We start from the raw sequence: 16011 nt of genomic DNA, 5'->3' as shown, positions 1-16011 counted from the left end.
AAAAGTCGATGGACTCGACAAAAATCGCGTAATAAGGTCATGACTGGGTGGCGGGCAGTCCGTTTCGCGGTGTCGGTTTTTGATTGGTTCTCGAAACACCTGTTAACACTGATTATACAGCGCTGTTGCAGTGAGTTGTGTGTTTTATAAACACGTACACGACTAGGTTGTTGCACGTGGAGCGTTCTGTATGCAAAAGTAGTAGTGATCGCAAGGTCGAATAGCGGTGCGGTGGAGAAAGTTGTTTTGAATGCACGAGCACGGCCAGTCATGAATTCATTATCTTATATTGTCTTAGTTCATGGTCGTAACTCGTAAGATATAAATGTATATTATTATTATTATATACATATATATATATGTATATTATATATTATATAAAATATATCTAATATATAAAATTCTCGTGTCACAATGTTAGTTACCATACTCCTCTGAAACGGCTTGACCGATTCTTATGAAATTTTATATGCATAATATATTCAGCAGGTCTGAGAATCAGCTACTATCTATTTTTCATACCCCTAAGTGATAAGGGTTGTCCAGAAAAAAATAAAAATAATAATAGTGTATTATACATTGGTTGCTACTAGTCAATCGGGCATGTTTGTTGATTTGTATTATTATTTTCTGTCAATATATATATATACCTAAAAATGAACGTCTGCGTTTAGATTAGACCTGTGGGAAGAAGATGGGCTAATTTAAAAAAGATTAAATTCGGTTTTTTTTTTATTCATCGGATTTTAGTACGGTTAGGTTAGGGGTTAGGTTAGGATTTCGTATTAATTGATTATATTAATCCACCGTAGGTGGAATTAAGTAAATACGACAAACTTGGTATAACTTTGATACTTTAGAGTTAAATTATACACGTATGTACAAACAGCACGGGGTTCGCGATCTACCGCGGGTAGATTGCCTAGCTGATATTATACTGCTGCGAATCAGAATTTTTATTCCGGGCAACAGAAAAGTTAAGATAAATCTAGAACATCATGCACCGAATATTAAATAACGCATTGAACAAAGTTTGAGTCATATACAGTTTGTACATTTAACGGGTACCTAACGAAGTGCACGAGATCAGCCAGTATATATATATTATATATATGATATATCAGTGTTTGGAAAGATTGTTCATATATTTATAGTAAACACTGAACGATACGTGAATGTCACTCGTTTTTTTTCCGAACGACGTTTATATTTTCAATGAATTTGATCGATTTTTAAGACGTTTAATTTATTTAACATTTATTAAATATACTGTATTGCTAGACCGGAGGGCTATATATATAATTGTACAAACTAGTAAATAAAATACTTATGAATTATTTATTTAACGTCACACCTATTTACTGTTTTTGTTTCAATATTTGAATAGTTTCAGTTGAATATATTAGGAATTACAATTGTATTCAATTCAACCTAAATTTAAGTCTTCAATCGAAAAGATTTTTTTCAACTTAAAATAATTGAGGAGGTACCTAGCTAACTTTTCTAAGACGACCTAGTCCCGTCTCTCGGCTGTGAGCATAGAGTAGTAATTATATATTAAAATATACTAGTAATTTAGTAATTACTATTATGGAGCATTGCCTTGTATTTGCTTAGTCTTATCACTAGTAACTCAAATAACGTGTCATATATTAAAGATATAATTCAAATACTTTATAAATTGTCTATGCTCTAAAGTCTAAAGTATAAGTCAGGCGCGTAGGTACTGGGTCCATTTTCCTTACCGGGAAATTGAATATAATTAAGATCCACTTACTATACTTACTAATAGCAATGGATCCCATATATACCTATAACCTAAGCCAGGTTATCTACCCATTTCTTACATTAAGAAAAAATTATACAATTAACATGAACCTAAATAATAAACCAAATCTACATTTAAATTTAAGTTTTATAAAAATAAATAAATACACAACAATATTAACTTAGTTTTTTTTATTTAAATGATCTTGATTACATAGTATAAATTATAAAATATGAATAGTATGTTCTTAAAAGTAGTTCTATAGGTACAGAAAAAATAATATACAAATATTTGAATAAAATGTTTAAAAACTAAATTTTCAACGTTCCTAACATTTCTGTACTTTTTTCACACAATAAGTCTAGTACTTGTTCCGAAGTTTATATCAGCCGCACACACTCAATTCTGGCTTAATAAATATTAAACACAAAATATTGTGCATACAATCTAACCAATAAAGAACGCCTTATTATATTATTATGATCAATACTAAATAAATAGATAATAATATGCTAATAGTAATGATTTTTATTAAAACTATTATAAATTAAACATAAACAAAATTCATAATAATATTATGTTACCTATGAAACCAGTGGCGCCGAATTAATTTTTTTTAGGTGTAGCAATGAACAATTACTTATACCCACCTACCCCATTGGATATTGGATATTATAACTAAGTCGTGGGGGCAATCCCCACCCCACCAATTTTAAATCTAAAAAATATTTTCACAAGTTATAATATTTACTGCATTATGTCTACATTTTAACATATTACAGTTAGGATCATCTCTAGAAAAAGCCTCCTCAAAATGACAAGGCTGGGCAAGTTAATGATTTTTTTCAACTCAGTTAAGTTAATATGTACCAATAACAAAAAGTTAAAATTTAAAAGTTAATTTAACTATAGGTTTACTCAGTTAAGTTAAAAGTTAATACACACATTTGTTAACTTTTTATTAAGTTAAAAAAAAGTTAATTTGTTTATACAACGCTAACATACTTAATTTTTTCCCACCCAAAACTAAATTATAGGAGATATCTACCTAGTGTTTATACTTCATACATTATTTCCATATAAATTAGATTCAAATGATATAATTTTTAACTTCAAACAATAAATGTACGATACATATTTTTTGACATAAAAACGAAATAGACTGAAATAGTGAAATTTTATAAAATTAAAAACAAAATAAATTAACTTAACTTACTTCTTAAAATGAAATATTAACTCGTTAATTTCATGTTAATTAAGAAAGAAATTTAGTAAGTTCACAGTTTAGTTAATGAAAAGCCAAAAGTAACTAGTTAAGTTAAAAAGTTTATTTTATTTTAACTTTTTAACTCGTTAATGCCCAGCTTTGCAAAATGAAAACCAAGTTAGTATCTAGATGATATTATATAGTTATATTTATATTGCAGCTATTTTAGTAATTTGTTTTGCTAGTAGCAATGTGTTGAATTAAATTTTGCTTAAAACATTGCATTATAAAACTTCATTGTATGTATAAAATATAATAATATAAATAAAAGTTATAAGTCACCACGAATAATTTTTTTGAATTAAAACAAAATAATGAATATCGTTAATCTTTGTTTAAACATCTAATTTTGTCGAATAGTTTCAACTTAAAATTACTATAAAAAAACCGTGCTCATAAAATATTTTTAGATTTTTTGGCAACATTATTACACACTCATGATAAATCTCATTTTTTATTTCCAATTTTTAGCTATAAAAATTGAAAATTTAGTTTCTGCATTTTTAACTAAAAAAAGATTTGCAAATGTAAAGTTAAAGTTAATTTTTGAATTAAATAAATTATTAACTAACAGTTGATCGTAAAAAAATGAATTTCAAATGCATATACGAAATGATTCCAGTGTTGGGAATAGATAACTAAAATAATATCTAGTCATCTAGGTTAGGTATTATTTATATTTAGATAATAGATAAAAATACATGAAGTATACAGATAAAGCTGATAGATAAAAAATAAATTTTTTTTATACTCGACATAAGCTATGTAGGGGCTCAGCCAGAAATCTCCCATCAGGGGGATTACTGGATTAATCAATAATTACCATATATAATTAGATATATAGCCTTGCCCGTATATACTATACACAGACCAAGGATAGTGACCGGACCATCCGAAATACGCCACTGGAATGATGGGTATAATGATTTATCAATATTTTTTTACTCAATTAATCTTTTCCTTTTATAAATAAATAATTGTTTCCTATTTTTTTTAGATCGACAATGAAGGAAAACATGTAATACCGGGACTATATTATGTAAGGTGGCAGCAAAATTTAAAATTTTTATTTCTTTTTGGGTTTTTAATAGCTTGCTATTTATATTTTACCATGATAAAAAGCGAAGTAAACCTTCCAAAAGTCTTAAATATTAGATTTAAAAACACGGTATTCTAAAATTCATCCATAATCATAAATAATAAAACTTAGTAGGTTTTTTATTTGTTAACTTCCCTATTTTAATTTTATTTTTATTACTCCATTTTGTTTCCATTTTAAATTTTGCAATCCACCTCTGTTCTTCTCCGGTTACGTTTTTCCCATTCCATGGATGGTGAGTGAAATATATCCAACAAAGTTTTTTATAGTAACATAATATAATTGTATGATAAAAATATATATATAAAAAAGTGAGCAAGTGGGTGTGCTGTAAGTTACAAGTGGGTAATTGTAATGGCTGATTCATTACAGTTGTAATAATATGAATTTCAAACGCTCATAAAAATTTAATTTGATTTGCTTGTAGACATTTTTTTTTTTTGATTAAGGTAGACAAACTTATGAGGAATCATGAATAATATTTTAAAATCTTAGATTTAAAAAGAAAAATTTTTATGAATTTTTAACTCAAAATAATTTGCTAATTTTCGTAAAAAGTGGGCAAGTGGGTGTCGCTCTGCTGTACAGAAGGTTACAAGTGGGTTACTGTTATGGATGGTGTTAAATTTTAATTCAATGATATAATATCATTGTATAAGAAAAACAATTCTGAGTGAAAATGGTCAGTCAGCTTAGATATGATATTACTAAGTATATTTGATGATATTATTGTAAATAAAGTAATTTATATATAACCTATTTACGTGGAACCATGTTTTAAGTTTTCAATCCTTAGCCATAAAAGTTTAACATTTTATAAATATTTAACTACAAAATAATTATTAAATTTTAAATTTGATAAATTTTGTCAAAATTTAACTTTAAATGCTTATAAAAAAAAATTGTGCTTATGTATTATTAATATTTTTCAACTGCTATTGTAACAATATATCAGGAGCCTTGTATTAAATTTTCACGCTTTTTTACCAAACAAATAAAATTTTATTGATATTTATAGATAAAAAAAACCAAGAAAATTTAAAACTGACAATGTCTGTAAACAGCTCAAAAAGAGTCAAAATATTTTCAAAATTGTATGGTGTATAGAAAATGCTAATATAAACATTTAGTAAAATGTTCAAGCATCTACAGTCATTCGTTTTTTAATTACAATAAAATAAGAAAATTGTTACATGAGAAATCGAGTAAATATCAAATGTTGTATAAATATGAATTTCAAACGCTCATAAATATTTAATTTAATTTTCTTGTAGACATTTTTGTTTTTGATAAAGGTAGACAAACTTATGGATAATCTTGTATTACATTTTAAAATCTTAGATTTAAAAATAAAAATTTTTATAAATTCTCAACTCAAAATAATTTGCTAATTTTTGTGATTTTTCCGTATTTTGTCAAGATTTGAACTCTAAATGCTTATAAATAAAAACTGTGACTAAGGATTTTTAATTTTTTTCATCTGCCTTTGAAACAATAACCTAGGAGCCTTCTATTAAATTTTCAAGCTTTTTTAACCAACAAATAAAATTTTATTGATATTTATAGAAAAAAAAAAACTAAAAAAAATGGAAACCGAAAATGTCCGTAAACAGCTCAAAATATTTGGAAAATTTTATGGTGAATAGAAAATACTAATATAAACATTCAGTCAAAATTTCATGTACCTACGGTCATTTGTTTTAGAGTTGCACCAAAAACCAAAATTGATTTTCTCGAAAACAGATTTTGTATAAAAATTCCCGTTTTTCCTTAATTGTCCTTTTGTTTTTCATGTCGCGTTTGAAAATTACTGGGAAAGTTTTACTTTTGATCCCCCAAAGTACCAACTAGATTCACTTTCCTATCAGAGAAGTTACTGTTGAAGAAAATCCAAGCACTTTTACTGTCCTAAAAGGTGATGACAGACACAAAAAAAAAAAAAAAACACACATTCTTGTAAAATCAATACATTTATTGTTCCACTCAGAATCTAAAACTGTGGTCTGTGGTATACATTTTACTTGCATCATTATAATGTTTTAATACTTTTACAATTTTATTCTTATTTAATAAATATACTCGGGTATATGGGTCTATGTACTTAGATAATACCTACTTCTTAAAGTAAAATAAAACAACATTAAATACCTACCTAATTGTTTATAAACGACATGTGTATGCCAGGTTTAGTTTTAATTTGTATTAAGACATTAAGAACACATTTAGAATTTAAGAATACATTTAAGTAGGTTAGTTCAAATTTTTAAAATAAAATATCTTAAAATGTTATCCAGTAATAAATTAAGTTATATCATAATACAAATATTGGTTAGGTTACAAGAACACAAGGACAGTTACTAGTCATGTTGTATTGTGTTCTGATAATCTGATCCTAAAATATAAACTCTGAAGTATATAGATATTTATATTATAATGAATACTGTCTCTATAATAGTGGTATTTCAACCAAAAACCCAGCACCGATTTATATCATCTTACAAATTACAACAAATACATTTCATCTCGATTTAAACTAGACGATTATTTTTTTAATAATTTAAAAACGTGTTCATTGCTATTGTAAATTTATATTTAATTTTAGAAAACATCAATTAATCTCAAATTACTATACTATTATACATTTTACTAAATTTATAATGAATATTATTAATTTAAAGAAACATAATATACCTAGTGTTTTATTTTTTTTTACATTGCTGACTAGCAGATAAAAAGGTGCAAACAATATTTTTGTTGCAGCCAATTGAAGTCCTTGTGTAAATAACCGGGAGGTTATAGTTTCATTTTTTTTATGACTTCAAACTGCATGGTTATTATAGCTGCTTTTTACTGTAGACAATATTCCACACCATTATTTTTAACTTGCAATTCACTATGCCATGCGAGAGGTTCAAAAATGAACTTCGTTTTTTTTAACCGTAGACAGTTGTAGTACGGTACAACTACTGGGCACTGGCCCTAAGTAACTTGTTTTTTATCAGTGTTATCACTTTTTTTAAATTTTTATGACAAAACTTTTAAGTGACAAAATTAAAACAGCACTTTTAAGAGCTAAACTGGCTAACTGTAGCCGACCAATTTTGTTTATTTTGTACTGAACTACTGAAATAATGTCGTGGCTCAAGAAAAATAGTTCTGTTGTTTGGAATTATTTTATAAAGGATCTAAATAATTCTAATAATTTTTTTGTTATTATTAATATTCTTTCTGATAAAATTAAATACCTAAAACAATTATTATTTCCAAAAAATGATCTTGGTAAAATTCCAAGGAAAAAATGTTTTCACTAAAATTGGCTACCTATCTTTATTCTTTATCCGATTAAATCCTGGTCTGTAAGGGTTAAAAATAACAATACGACTGACATAACTAATATTCAAATTATAGATAATTTATTCGATAGTATCGATTATTCGATAGTCTATATGAATAATTGAATAATAGTCGATAGTACAAATTATCCGTTACCACCCATCACTAAATTACTGTCTGTATAATAGTAATAGAATTGACATCGGCGTCTTCGGTAATGCAACGCTGCCATTATTGATGGAAATACAGTACGCTACATGCAATCGGTAAAAATCGCTTTATTTCAGAACACCTTCAATGAAAACGGTCCTTATCAGTGATTTTAAGCGCATATCCATCAGACAATCGGGTTAAGGGTTTAAGTTATGATCGAAAATACGATGCATTTTAGAACATATTTTATCATTTCGATGGCAATACGTATCCCCCCGCACTCCACAGCGTTGCATTGCCGAAGGCCATCGAAATACTAAGTATTGTTTATTTATCTCGATGCCGAAGTCGCAATTATATTATCTATCGCTCGCGGCTCAACGTTATCACCACCTGTATGATAGTCAATAAACCATTGGTATACTCGGTTGCCACTTGGTGATTACATGATAAAAAAGTAACGTACAATCACAATGCGATTTGGTCGACACGACACAACATCATCAAGTTGTTACCAGCTGATGCTTACGACTGCGTAGTGCGTACATAATAATATAGTATTGTTTGTAAATTGTGTGTTTGTTTAGACTTCTGCGTGACCGCCATACTCGCTTTCAGTTAACAAGTGTAATTTGACTGCTACTCAGATAGGTATTCTTGTGTTGGATTCGTTGAAATTTACAACTCAAGTTTCAACAGTCTAAAGTAATTTACTCATTTAACATGGCCAATGAAGTTTACATTGTTTCTGCTGTTCGTACACCGATAGGTAAGCATTACAAATATACAAAGTCGAACGTTTTCACAAACCAACTTGACGACTGTCTGAGCGATTCGTGCGTGTGTGGGTCTGTCTGACAATCTGAACTACGCAGCATTGTATAATCGGCCGATTGGTTTAACTTCGAGTTTGACGACAGATTGTTCTGTGTATGGGCCACTATAGGTATTAGATGTAGAAATATTATTTTGGCATGGATGCAGTTTAGCACTTCCAATCGATTTTTTCCATAATGGAAATGCTATGTCTTTTAATGAGTTAAGTACAATGGTACCATCTGAATTTGTCCGTCAGATTTAGATTAAAAGTTATAACCTTTTGAAGTTAACGATTTTGCGTATTTTTCATTCCACGTGAATCAACATCAGAATTGCAGTTATATATCCCAAGCAATTTTTAAAAATTTTTTGCATGGTATATTTTGAAAAAAAAATTCTTAAAAGCCCTTTGAGAGCTAAACTGTATTTCTTTCACTAAATTACCTACGCACTCAAGTATTAATTTGTGCTAAGATTCTTTTTAATGATATCATTTCATTTTTAACTCGTTATTGGTATTTTGTTGAGCATTGTTACGCGGAGCACACTTTATTACTAATTTGATAACCAATTGATTAAATCAAATTCCTCTGATAATATTTCTTTAGTATATGGTAAAATGTCAAAAATTGATATTTATAGTTTATAGTATTCTTAGAATCAAAAATTTGTATATTTAATTGGTACCTATGTAAATCAAAACTATAACGTTGAAACAACCTTTTTAATATCAAAGCCCAAAAAAAAATATTATTGTCAACGATTTTGAATGATGTTTCAATGTTTTGTTTTATCTTCCTGAAAACTAGTCGATTTTGACTTTGGACATTTATTTATTCTATACACCAAAGATTTATACCTCCAATCGACAAGTTTCCAAATATAATTTTGTAAATTGGTGCCTACCTATAGTAATTTAAACATTTTCAGTCATTATAGCTAATGATTGAAAATTTACAAAAAAAGTTTCTCATAAGAAGTTAATACTGTTAGACTAACCCTAAAATCTAAAAAATATATTTTTTTTTGTTTTAAGACATTTTAACTTTATTTTTAGTTGGACAGAATTTGTATGAGTATCAATTCTAGTTATTTTGTTGTGATTTAATATATTATTTGTGGGTACTTCAAACTTCTAAAGTAAATTAATATATTTTATACACACAATTCCATGTTTTCGTCAAAAATTAATTCAACCTACTGTATTAATAGTAGTAAAATAAATATATAAACCAAATTAATTTTAATAGCAATAGTATCATAAAATGTACTTTGTTATATAGGCTGGCACACAATTGTTTTGCATGTTAAAACTGTGTGCAAATTTAACACTTCCATTGCAGTGACCCCACAATACCTGATCTACAGCAGAGCAGTAACCACTTACCCTCCTATTTTTGTATTGTCAATTATGTATGGACACTTAAAATCCTGGTTTAGTGTATTTTTTAAAATTGAAAATAATTTTTTTATAACTATAAGAATTGTATATGCAGTTAATAATGCTGTAGGTATAATTAAATACTGTTTTAAAAATATTTTGTTTTCAGCTGAAAAGTATGATATTTCGAGGGAAGACAGTTATGCTTTTGAGTCTCAGAAACAGGTTAGGTTTTTGAAGCTCAAAAAAATGATTACTTCACAGATGAAATAACACCAGTTGAGCTGAAAGTACGACGGAATTCTATCATATTTGACACAGATGAATATCCAAAAAATGATACTACGTTAGATTTGTTAGCTGCATTGAGGCCTGTTTTTAAATTGGTAATATAAAAAATTTGAAGTAATTTTTTTTAGAAATAATTTGAATGTCTGATTAAACATAATTATAATGGTGATGTAGTTACTGCTGGAAATGCATCAGGAATGATTAATGAACAATGGTGCTGTGGTAGTACTTCTAATAAACGAAGAAGAATGCAAAAACGAGGTTGTACTACATAACTGTGTGTATGATTGACATAATTTACAGTGAGTAATTAACCCAAAATGTTTTTACTTTCTTAGATTGAAAAAGATAGTTGGATTATGGATAGCGTCGATATTTTTGAATTAAATGAAGCGTTTGCTGCACAATCAATTGCTGTTTAGGATTAAATTCAAATAGAGTGAATATCAATAGAGGTGCAATTGAATTGGGTCATCCTATTGGAGCATCTGGTATAATTATTTTTTTTTAACTATTCGATGATTGCTTAAAATAAAACTAAATTGTAAAACACAAACAAAAATGTACAATTCCAATGAAATGTCATTCGCTCTAGGGTTGAAAGATGTTGATACCAGTCATTAGTTAAGGAATAATACTTTGATGCTCAGTACAAACAACTTAAGTCAAAAATGGTCATCTTTGACTTGGTATGTTAAAAATTGCAGAAAAAAAATAGATTTTTTTGGTACAATACTCAAGTTGTATTGATAAAATATAACAGGGGGGCGAGGTGGCCAAGCGGTCTAACGCGACGGATTCGGCACAGCCGTTCCGAATTCGATCCTCGACCACCGGACGGCATTTTTCTCCGTGCAAGTCAGGGTGTCCGTAGAACAATTGCCGCCATCCCCCACCCGGGCATGGCGGATACCTACGGGTGCCCAATCAAAAATTCTGCCTAACCCAACACACACGTGTTCCTCCCCCCTTCCGACATTAACAACCCACAAATAAACCACTACAGCTAATGGCCATAGTTGCCGAAGCTTAAGATCAATAAAAAAAAAAAATAAAATATAATAGTTTAAAAAGTAAAAATCACTTAAGTCAAGTTACAATTTAAAGCCACTTTACAATATTCATATGTTTTTAATATCTTTTTTAATACAACTTAAGATATTTATACCGAGGGAAAACATAATATCATTGTTACCATATTTTATTACTACCTCCATATTATTATAGTAACTTATTTGATTAGAAATATTGAAAATAAAACGTTTTTACCCAATGGTTGGTAAATAAAATTGACAAAATGTATCAAATTTAAAATTTAATAATTATCTTGTTAAAAATTTATAAAATGTTCAACTTTTATAGCTAAGGATTGATAATTTAAAACAATGTTCCATGTAAATATATAAATATATAAATTATTTTATTCACAATAATATCATCAAATATACTTGGTAATATGACTGACTGACCATTTTCGCTCAGAATCGTTTTTCTTATACTATGATATTTATATCATTGAATTCAAATTTAACACCAACCATTACAGTGACCCACTTGTAATCTACTGTACTGCAGAGCGACACCCACTTGCCCACTTTTTACGAAAATTAGCAAATTATTTTGAGTTAAGAATTCATAAAAAATTTTCTTTTTAAATCTAAGATTTTAAAATATTATACATGATTCCTCATAAGTTTGTCTACCTCAATCAAAAAAAAAAATGTCTACAAGCAAATTAGCTAACCTAACCTAACCTAACCCACTTGCCCACCTTTTTATAAAACACTCATAATTTGAATAACTAACTACTTTGAAGAAAATAGTCGGCAGTTTTTTTTTTAGACTGAGCGTAGTGAAAGAATGTGTTCCGTCAGTCCCTTTTGAAGTAGTAAAAATGTTATAATTTTTTTAGATTTAGTTCAAATATTGTCAATAAATAAATTTGTGCTAGATAAAAAATCTTAACATGTAATCAAGGTTCCTCGTAAGTTTTTAGTTTAATTGAAATAAAGTTGAGTGTAAATCCACAATAATTTTTTATGAGTCTGCAGATAAAATATTGACAAAACTAAACAAATTATTTCATTTCACAGCTAACACTTGAAAGTTAGAAGATATATCATTAGTTTTTCTACGTTAAACAAAAAAAGTAGAAAATAACATTTATTTTTATGAATACTTGCATTTAAGAGGAAGTTGGCGTAATATTTGTTTTTTTCAGAACCATGCGCAACATAAATAAAAACCTTTCACCTAAAATCATTATGATCGTATATTATTGTAATCGTGTTATCTTTGAGTAAAACTTATTACACAAATTATAGAGAACAATGTTTTTGACATATCAATTTGATATTTTAATATTATTTGACTTTTTAATGTAAAAAAATTTTTTGTAAATTTAAATGATATTTAATTTGTTTTTAGAGATCCGCTTAAAAAATTAAAAATGTTCAGTCATTATAGCTAACGATTGAAAATTTAAAACAAAGTTTCTCATAGGAAATTAATACTGTAAAACCAACCATAAAATCTAAAAAATATATTTTTTTTTGTTTTTAGACATTTTAAGTTCATTTTTAGTTTCAAGTTTGGGCAGAATTTGATACTTAAATTATCAATTTAGTATCAATTCTAGTTATTTTGTTGTGATTCAAAATATTATTCATGGGTTGATGAAACTTGAAACTTATAAAGTATATTATTATTTTTTATACACAAAATGTAATTTTCAAATGCAATTTTCGGCAAAAATTAATTCAACTATTTTTATAGAAGTATTATTAGTAGTAAAGTAAATATATAAACTAAATTAATTTTAATAGCAATAATATCATGAAATGTACTTTGTTATATTGGTTGGCACACAATTGTTTTTTGTGTTCAATGATTAATTTATATCATTAAATGCAAATTTAACACATCCATTACAGTGACTCCACAATACCTGATCTACAGCAGAGCTGTAACCACTTGCCCTCCTATTTGTGTATCCTCCATTATGTATGGACACTTAAAATCTTGGTTTAGTGTATTTTTTAAAATGGAAAATAAATTATTTTAAGACTTATAAGAATTGTATATACAGTAAATAATGCTGTATAATTAAATATTGTTTAAAAATATTTTATTTTCAGCTGAAAATATTGCTGAAAAGTATGATATTTTGAGGGAACTTCAAGACAGTTATGTTTTTGAGTCTCAGAAACAGACAGCTGTAGCTAAAAAAATGGTTACTTCGCAGATGAGATAACACCAGTTGGTCTGAAAGTACGACGGAATACTATCATATTTGACACAGATGAATGACAAGCTCAAAAAAAAGGTAAGATTCGTTAGCTGCATTGAGACTTGTTTTTATTGGTAATATAAAAAATATGAAGTAATTTTTTTTAGAAATAATTTGAATGTCTGATTAAACATATTTATAATGGTGGTGTAGTTACTGCTGGAAATGCATCAGGAATGAACAATGGTGCTGTGGTAGTACTTCTAATGTATGAAGAAGAATACAAAAACGATGTTGTACTCCATTGACTAAAATTGTAGCTCATGCTAAGTATGGGATCGATCCCAAAATAATGGGACCTGCAGTGTTGAAGATGTAAGTATGAACAGTGTCTAATTAGTGACAAAAGTAATTTTAATACAATATTAAATGTACCTGATGTATCTTATAATTTATAAAAATAACTGTGTGTATGATTGACATAATTTACAGAGAGTTATTAACCCAAAATGTTTTTACTTTCTTAGATTGAAAAAGCTGGTTGGATTATGGATAGCGTCGATATTTTTGAATTAAATGAAGCGTTTGCTGCACAATCAATTGCTGTTTAGGATTAAATTCAAATAGAGTGAATATCAATGGAGGTGCAATTGAATTGGGTCATCCTATTGGAGCATCTGGTATAATTATTTTTTTTTAAATATACGATGATTGCTTAAAATAAAACTAAATTGTAGAACACACACAAAAATGTTCAATTCCAATGAAATGTCATTCGCTCTAGGGTTGAATGATGTCGATACAAGTCATTAAGTGGACATGATGCCCGTACGTGTTGTCTCCGTCTTACAAATGCGTAACATTCCAAATTATACGCTCAGCAGTACACGTGTAGCTCCATTAATTTAAAAATTAGAGTTAATTGACCTCTTATAAAATCTAAAAGTTAAGATTATTTTTTAGGCAACCTCATGGGCTTTTTAGTATATTTTAATTTTAAAGCAAGTTATGAGTATTTTAAGATGTATAATACATTTTTAATTTTTAAATCTCATAACTCAGGTTAAAATTAAAATATAATAAAAAGCCCATGAGGTTTGCTTGGATAATAATCTTACCTTTAGATTCTATAAGAGGTCAATTCGCTCAAATTTTTAAACTAACGGAGCTACACGTGTTCTGCTGAGCGTACAATTTGGTATGTTACGCACTTGTAAAACGGAGACAACACATGCGGGTATCACTTCCTCTTAATTAAGGAAAATCTACGAAGTAAAAAAAAAATAAACAAAATCCGGCCTATTCTACTGGGCATAAAATTTTTTCCTGTAAAACATGTTTTTATACCTAGAAACGCACCGTCTCCGTCGCTCCTACCTACTTGATGGCCTATAATCAGTTTTAAAATTGTCATTTTAGAAAACTGTTGTTTTTTACTTTTATCATACGCTCTGAAGGAAAACTACAAAAATACATGCGCAGTCAAGTATTAAATGTTATAAGACCCACCACCCATACTCAGCATAGATTGCATTTTAACTATGTATATTTTATAACATTGTAATGAAAAATTACTTTTAAACAATTAAATTAATTTGTCTAAATTTTATGATCCATTTAATTCAGGTGCTCGAGTATTGGTAACGCTGGTCTGGTGCACATATTGTTGAGAACCGGCAAAAAATGAGGCATAGCATCCTTATGTGTTGGTGGAGGTATGAGTATTGCTGTTGCCAACGAGACATTTTAATCACTCAACACTTTAATATTCACTCTGGAGGACATCAGAACGATTTTAAGAAAATTATAAAACATACTATGAGGTTATGGCAGGAAATCAAAAGGATTTTAATTATTTTAGTTATGTGCTGATAAGTGTGGATGTTGAACATACTTTTTCATTATATAAACATTGTTTAAGTAACAGACGATACAATTTTCAAGAACACAATTTGATTATACATTTTTATTAATAATAATATATTTAAGTTTTATAATATTTTATAATTCTGTAATATGTTAGAGTCCGTTGTTTAAGTAAGTAATTTAATGAGTGTCATTAGTGGATGACTTCTCACCTCAAGTGTAGCCTGTTATAATTAACTCTTTTCATATAAGCTTATTGTGCCCCTAAAGTACAGATTGTTTATCTCAGATAAAAATTAAAAAAAAGTAAATAATTTACAACATTAATGTATTTTTCATTGCAAATTTGCCAGCAAAACTAATCATAATTTATTTTAAGCCGCCGTTGGTATCGCTATGCAAAGTCCCGCCATTGGTGTTGAGTGAGCGCTGCGCTCACCTCATTGTTTTTTCATCATTAATTATTATATAAAGAACATAACATATTGAAACCAACAATAAATTATTTATAATTTAACCTTTTAAAAAAAATGTTCTTACAATTTTTCTTGATTATTAATTGTTAACCACTAAAAATTAATTTATAATTTTTTATACATAATTATATAATAATACAATCATTATCATTCATCTTGGCCCTAGTGGTGTGGAATATTTTTCTGATAATTATACAGTATGTGTATGAACAATGTGTGCTCCTTAAAAATCGGTCTGAGTTTACGAAAAAGTATTTGGTTGATCTATTGAGTGAGTACAACACTCAATTTATGGGTATTGGCAACATTGCATGTCGTATCTAATCAAG

At 28.1% G+C, this 16011-nt stretch overlaps 1 long non-coding RNA gene and 1 pseudogene across 1 annotated transcript; both read left to right on the top strand.

Moving 5' to 3' along the window:
• The first annotated feature begins 10012 nt into the window (after positions 1–10012).
• LOC132936207 (uncharacterized) lies at positions 10013–10605 on the top strand. Its single transcript, XR_009663423.1, has 3 exons — positions 10013–10206; positions 10286–10372; positions 10450–10605. It is a non-coding gene; the product is annotated as an uncharacterized LOC132936207 (long non-coding RNA).
• A 2807-nt stretch (positions 10606–13412) lies between these two features.
• On the top strand, positions 13413–15323 carry LOC132943459 (acetyl-CoA acetyltransferase, cytosolic-like; annotated as a pseudogene).
• The last annotated feature ends 688 nt before the right edge of the window (positions 15324–16011 follow it).

The sequence above is a fragment of the Metopolophium dirhodum genome, chromosome 1 (assembly GCF_019925205.1).
Source record: "Metopolophium dirhodum isolate CAU chromosome 1, ASM1992520v1, whole genome shotgun sequence".
Taxonomy (NCBI): domain Eukaryota; kingdom Metazoa; phylum Arthropoda; class Insecta; order Hemiptera; family Aphididae; genus Metopolophium; species Metopolophium dirhodum.
The sequence above is the reverse complement of the archived record's forward strand: the minus strand, read 5'-3'. Positions and strand labels throughout refer to the sequence as shown.